A 6,849-nucleotide genomic window follows, 5' to 3' on the forward strand; every position below is an offset into this window, starting at 1 on the left:
CAAAAAGGGGGGAAAAAAGTCAAAGCAAACAACAACCATCACAACAACATGATTCCGAGCAAGCGGAGCCTGAGCAGATGGCTGAGCAAATGCCCTGCCGTCACCCCACGCCAGCCCTTTGCTCCACATGCTCCAAGCTGGGACGCAGCCCTGACCCTGCTGCTCTGCCCCAGCCAACAGCAGCTCTGGTGCGTGTGCCTGTGAGCTGTGCCACCCTAACGCAGATGCTGAGCAGCAGCCACCAACGCCACCTCGGCTCGGGTGTGTGGCCAAACCTGACTCTCACCCAGCCAGAGATGGGAAGGCACATGCTGAGGCAGAGGGAGGGAGGCAGAGGGCGCGTGGGGATGCAGCCAGGAAGGGGTGCGTGTGTGAGTGGGACCACGCAGGCCTGATTTTTGGAGGTGTTGAGCCTACACAGAGCTCACTGACTTGAAACAATACTGTGAGTGTGAGTACCTTTACAGACAGAGGAGATGAGGGCAGGGTAGAGTAGGTGGGGATGACATACACTGAAGGCAAGGCACTGAACTCATGCCTCGGCTCTGTGAAATACAGACCAGGGATCTTGGGAGCAAAGGGGAGAACACAGAAGAAAATGCTCTCCAGTTCTAGGTCCAGATCCAACCCCTGCTGCACTAGACAAAACCAAGCCATGGCTCTGTAAAACCCAGGTCACCCGTGAATAAGCAAACCCTCCTGTCTGCATCAGGACACAGGAAAAACACCCCAGCAGCACCAGGGCAGGAGGTCAGCGAGTGGCTTGTCACCATTATCTTCCCAGTGCAGTGTGGAGAAAGGACTCGGGTGGGCTGTCACCGCACCCTGGCACCACTGTGCCCTGTGCTCAAGGGATGACTCTCGCCCTCAAGAGCAGCTGCCACCCCACCACCCATCCCCACCAGCGCACGAACCACTGGACGAGTTCACTTCCAGCTATTTTCTTTTGTTCCCCTAATCACATAAAATTGTCAAAGTTCAATTTGTCTTCTTACAGAGTCATTTGCTTTCCGCCATGCATTGCTGGCTGCGTCTCACTGTTACCCACGTGTCTGCAGCCACTCGAATACATTAGGGTTGAGCAGAGGCCCAAATTAGATTATTTATTCTAATAAAAATAAGTCTAATGGAATTACACCACAAGACCAGATTAAAGTCAGATGCTTTGAAAATACTGGTTTAAGTTTCGTGTTAGCTGAGAGAAGGAGCATGTGTCTCATCCCTCTCCCATCTCCTGACCCCACACATTAAGGCTTCTGTGGGAGGTAATCCACCCTCTGCACCAGCTGAGGCGAAGGTTAGATCATGCTGACAAGCACCAACTTTTTCAGAAAAAAAAGACAGCCCCAGGACAAGATGCACCAGGGAGAACAGGGAACCCCAGAAAACAGAAGTGCACAGAGATGAAATGTGAAACCCATGAAGCACTTCACCCCTCTTCCCCATAAACTGCACCACAACAAAGATCCTCACAACTGAACGCAGCCCGCCCAGCTAAATACCGACAGGTGCTTGTGCCCACATGGCAGCAACCTCACAGCTGCAGCTGGCTCTAAGCTAATTGTGTATTTTACCTTTCCTAGGACTTCCTACACGCGGGCAGCAAGCAGGAGCAGAAAATATGCTGGTGTTCAGTCCTCTGGAGACCTGAAGGAATTGCCCTGCTTTCCCATCCTCGATGTAATTCATGCATGGTGACAAATGATGCCACACAGGTTTTTTTCCTACATCAGAGCAGAGGAGGAATGAGATGACCAGAGAGCTGAGGGCAAGTGCAGGCCTGAAGGTAGAAGTTGCCAAGTAGGTTGAAAATTTTGGGAGTCAGCGCAGGGCAGGCAGAAAGGGTCCCTCAGCTCCTCAGCATCCTTGTAGTCAGCGTTCAGTTTCCTAGAGCAATCAACTGGGTTTCCAAAGAGATGCCTATACCATTTAGTTTGGTGTATTGCTCTTAGACCTGGAAATTTTTTTGAGACACTACCTGCAGGATGAAGCACAGGAATGACAACATTAGGACAGAGGACGGTCTCTAACTTGGCACTCATCGTCTTTTTCAGCAAATGGGCTAGGGAAGCCATAAGAGGACAATTAATTAGTAGTCTTCCCATGAGGAGCTTAGCGATCATCATGCCCTGACACAGGAGGCTCTATCGACTTGGCACACTGTCACCCCAGACGTTTAGCTGCAGAATGCTCAGTATTTATACCAACGTGCACTGCAGTCCTTGTGCTAGATCCCCAGGCAGCTTAAATCAGTGTGGCTCCTCAATGAAATTACTGAGATTACTTCCATTTACACGACATCTGCATCTATGAACCAACCCAAGCATGGAGCAATCCTACGGCGCTTCTCCGCTTCTGTACACCAGCAAGTGTTGGAGGGATGGCACTCCGCTGCTTTTCACTCAAATGACAGCCTTGGTTTCAAACACAAACCCACAAATATTTCCATGCTGTGCAGTGTGACAGTTGGATTTGCAAGGCAGTATGTTGCCTCCTCACACCTTCTTGGCATATGCTCCATACCTTTCACTTGCTGCTCCTGCAGCGTGGGAGATAGTAGGCGGCATGGCCAGTCCCCACGGAGGACACCATGGTCCTCATCTCGAGGTGCTCAGCTCCTTCCTCCATCCCAGTGCACCACAGCACCAGGATCTGGATTCCCCCTTGTCCTCCACACACCCCCAGGCACTGCCTCCTGCTGTCTCCAGCCCAGGAGCCGAGGAGTGTGGAAAGCAGGAGAGACCTGAGGTGTCCTCAAAGGAGAGGTAGGGAATTCCCACCTCCTCCTCTTCAGCACCCCTGTCACCACAGGCTGCTGAGTCCTCTGTCCCACGTCAAGCTCTATCTCCCTTGCATTCATCTGGCAGCCCCTTCCACCAGGTCCAGACAGTTCTCACCCAAAGGACTTAGACCCACGCTGGCAGGCACTCTTACCTGGAGGAGTACCTTGCTCTTTGTCCTGCCTCAGATTTCCTGGAGCTGGGACTACTTGGAAAAGGGGAGCAAACGTGGAAAACTCGAGGCGTGCCAGCTGGCTCCAGAGGACAGGGAGGAAGAAGGAGGTGGGAGGATGGGGAGGAGGAGGTGGGGGACAACCACTGATGGCACTCACAGGAACACAGTTGGTGCAGGGGAGCTGCATGTACGATTTGGAGACTTCCTAGAGGGCTTTAATGAGCCAGCAAGCGCAGTCAGTGCACTCGCTCCTCTCACTTTTAAATCAGTGTTTATAAAGTCCTGGGGAAATGAAACTATTTATGTCTATCCCCAGTAGGGGACTGTTTAAGGAAATAAGATAAACATACCTTAGTGTGTAAGTGCTTATTATTTAAGCAAACACACAGGTTCACTCTTTGTTTGTTTTTCAACGGCATTACTGGACAGCATTGACGGTGCCAAGGTCAGGCTGGGAGAGCAGAAAAGGAGCAGTGAAGATCTTTTCAGAGGAGGGGAAGGCTGCTGCTGCTCCTTGCACATCACAGGAGATCCCCCTCCCGGTGGGAACACTGTGGGAAGCCAAGCCAGGCCCCCGGGTCCCCACTGCCTGAGAGTAAGGACGGGTGCACCTGCGGCTCCCGAGCATTGGTCTTCCCCAAAGAAGCGGCAGGGCACAGAGTGCTGCAAATCCCGAGCTGCTTTTCCCGGAGACCTGCCTCAGCCGGGCTATCCACCGTCCGCCACTACAATAACAAAATCCAAGCAATCTCCTAAAACCCCCTACCTTGCCTTTGCTATCCCAAGCAAAAATAGTCAACTGCCATAACACACGACAGAGAAAATAATTCTCCTTCGAGAAGCACAGGGAAATATTCCCATTAAAAGGAAAGTATTTTATTTTTAAAAAGAAATTAAGTCATAATGACATCACACACTTCAAAGCATGGTCCAAGCCAACCACCACTGCTGCCTGGGAGCTTAAAGCTGGCAAACCAGTACCTAGCGCCTTCCTCACCGCCCTGAAGCCGCAGAAACTTGCAGCTGTGTAATATTTTAATTACTCACCCTTCTATGAAGTTTCCTTGGGGGAGGTTTGTTTTGGAGCTAGGAAAGCTGCCTCGGGGGGGTGAGGAAATGACACCAGGCTTTCACTCACAGACACAGCTCTGTCTCTCCTGGCGTCAGACCCACAGACTGGCCCCGCACCAAAGCACTCGGACGTGAGCCGGGCTCCCGCTAACTTTCCTCGGCTTCGGAGTAAGTCTGAGCGAGGCGGGCGCTCAGCATCACGGAAACCCTCAGCCACACGAGCTGGGGACGGACACAGCGCACGGGCACCTCGGCTGGATGTGACTGGGAAAGCCTTGCACTAGGGACCCCGGGCCACGCCAGTCGGAGCAGGGAGCTGGCTGAACCCCCATAGCTCCGTTCCTGGAAAACACCTTCCTGCAGCGAAGTTTCCCACCCTGCCGAGCCCGACGAGCCTCTCTGCCTGGGAACTTTCTCTGTGCACCGGGCTCCTGCTCTGTCCCAGCCGCAAGGATGTTTCTTGCCCCTCCGGCGGGTCGTTACTGGTAATTTCAGCGGGTTGCTGGTAATTCCAGCCGGTTGCTGAATCCCGCCAGCTAAACAGGCGCAGCGGCACCGACACCGGCAGGCTGGCAGCAAACACCAGCAGTACAATCACATCGCACTCAGCCGGCGCCTGTGCAGCGTTTCCAACCCCCCCCACCACCGCCTCCGCCGCCCCTTCGCGGGGACCCGCACGGCCGCGGCCCCGCAGCCCCCACGGCCGGGCACGGCACGCCGGGGTGCCGGCTCCGCACCGCCCGCCACCGGCCCAGGCACGTCCCGCCCCGCAGCGCTACGGACGGCGCCGAACGAGCGGGGACGGCAGCGCAGCCGCCACACCGGAGCAGCGGGGTCCGCTCCCCGCAGCCCGGGGCAGCAGCGCGGCCCGCGGCTCCCAGCACCGCCCGCCGAGGCGCGGGGGGCTGCGCTGCGGGACCGCCCGGGACCGCGCCGCCGCCGGAGCCCCCGCTCCGCCGAACCGCCCGGCCGGGCCAGGTGCGCGCCGCCCCCCGCCCCGCCGGGGCCGCCTTACCGTTGCCGTGCCGGAGCCCCGCGGCGCACGGCGCGGCTGCCCGGGCGCGCCTCCTCATCGCGGCGGCGGGGCAGGACGGGGCCGCCCGGGCCGCTCTCGGTGCGGTGCGGTGCGGTGCGGAGCGGTGCCGTGCGGCGCGGGGCGGGGCGGGGGGGCCGCGCTCTCCGCCCGCCGCCCGCGGGGCTGCGGCGCTGCCTGCCGAGGCGCGGCGGCACCGCTGCCCCCGCCCTGCCGCTCCGCGACCGCGGGGAGCGCCCGCCTCCGTCCCGCCCCGCCCGGGGGCAGCGGGCTGCCGGGGGGCTGGCTTGGGGGCTGGCAGCGGGGGTGGCGGGGGGACCGCTCGGCGCCCCCTTCTCAGCCCGCACCGAGAAAAGTTGGGTCCGTCCCGCCGCGACGCGCCCGGGCCAGGCCGGGGGGCTGCGCCTCTGCCCTGCCCGGGGGGGTTGGGGGTGGCTCTGCCCGCCCCCCCGGCAGCCTCATCCCTCCGTCGCTTCCCGCAGCTCCCCGACACCTGCTCCCCAAGTTGTCTGAGCGCTTTGGGGAGGGCAAACCTGCCCTGATCCCGGCACAGATGTCCTGATGCTTCCCTCCCTTTCGGCTTGTAACGCCAGCCTCGGGGGGGGTGGGGGGGTGGTTGCGTGCCGAAACAGCAGAAGGGAAGTGGAGCCACACTGCAAGTGCGTTTTTCACTTGCACCATCAGCCCAGTTCCTTCGGCGTTATTAGAGCTTTCGCAGCTGCAAATCTGACCCTGTGACCCTTAACGAACCTCAGCCTCGCAGAGGTGGATGCCACAACTGGCTCATCATCTGAATTTTTAAAATACCTATTGCAATATGCGACTAAGCGTAAAAGCAGGATCTGAGCAGCTCCGCCTTCAGGTGCGCTCACCTTACACATCTGGATGTGTGGTTTGGGGTTTCGCGGTTTCAAGCCCCAGTGCCGTTCTGCAGTTTCACCTTTGGAAAGTGCCTCAATAAACATCTCGTGTAAACAGGAGGTTCAGTACCAACAGCTGCAGGGAGGATTCCTGACCAGACCTCCTCTTGGAAATGAAGTGGTATTTTTCCAGCTCCCAGCACTCAGCTTCAGCTGCAGCTCCAGGGTCTAGCTGGGTTCCCTCCATCACCAGTACCTCCAGGTCTGTGTGAGACTGGGATCCTCCATCCGTGCTGCGTAACTGTGTGGAGCCCACGCTGTACCCTAAGAACCATGACCAACAGCCACTGCCGGTGTGAATCGCTCACAAACTGAAACCCCGGTGTGGATTGCTTACAAACTGAAACCCAATCCACAGGGCCCTTTGGCTTGACCTCTCCATCTGGATGCAACTTCTGGCTACAAACATTGGCAGATTTGATTCCAAGAGACTGAGTCTGTTAAGTGAGCCCTATGGCACGGATTCAGGCAGACTGCTGCACTCCTATAATGCCTCCTGGGCTTTGTGTGTCACCCTGAGGGATGTCACTGTGAACTCCTCAGGCTGTTGTTTCTCAGAGCAGAACTGCACTGGAATGGGGTGATCCAGAGCACAAGTTCAGAAAAGTGTTTCGGTGTGTAGCTATCCATTTCATGCCCTTTAATCACAACTGAGGTTCTTGCACCTAGAAAAGAGACATCTTCGATTGTGTAGGTGCAGGAGAAACCAGAGCACCCAACAAGTTACAATATATGTTGCTTGCTGACAAGATACATAAAGTATGTATCTTGTAATGTAAGTTTTGTATATATGTATATTATGTAATTGTAAATGTATATTAAGCACAACTCATTATCAACTTGTTTGATAGCACCCATTCTGAGGGGTTT

At 56.4% G+C, this 6,849-nt stretch overlaps 1 protein-coding gene across 4 annotated transcripts in view; it reads right to left on the minus strand.

The window, feature by feature from the left end:
• The window catches only part of HTR4 (5-hydroxytryptamine receptor 4), a 142,036-nt gene extending 136,803 nt beyond the window's left edge, over positions 1-5,233 (minus strand). The window contains exon 1 of one of the 4 annotated variants that reach the window (XM_055811489.1): positions 5,042-5,226. The gene's annotated coding sequence lies outside the window, so the exon portion shown is untranslated. Of the gene's footprint in view, positions 1-5,041 lie in introns of all 4 variants that reach the window. The other 3 variants (XM_055811490.1, XM_055811488.1, XM_055811487.1) reach the window with 3 other exon arrangements.
• Between the last annotated feature and the right edge of the window lie 1,616 nt (positions 5,234-6,849).

This window comes from Falco peregrinus, chromosome 8 (assembly GCF_023634155.1).
Source record: "Falco peregrinus isolate bFalPer1 chromosome 8, bFalPer1.pri, whole genome shotgun sequence".
Taxonomy (NCBI): domain Eukaryota; kingdom Metazoa; phylum Chordata; class Aves; order Falconiformes; family Falconidae; genus Falco; species Falco peregrinus.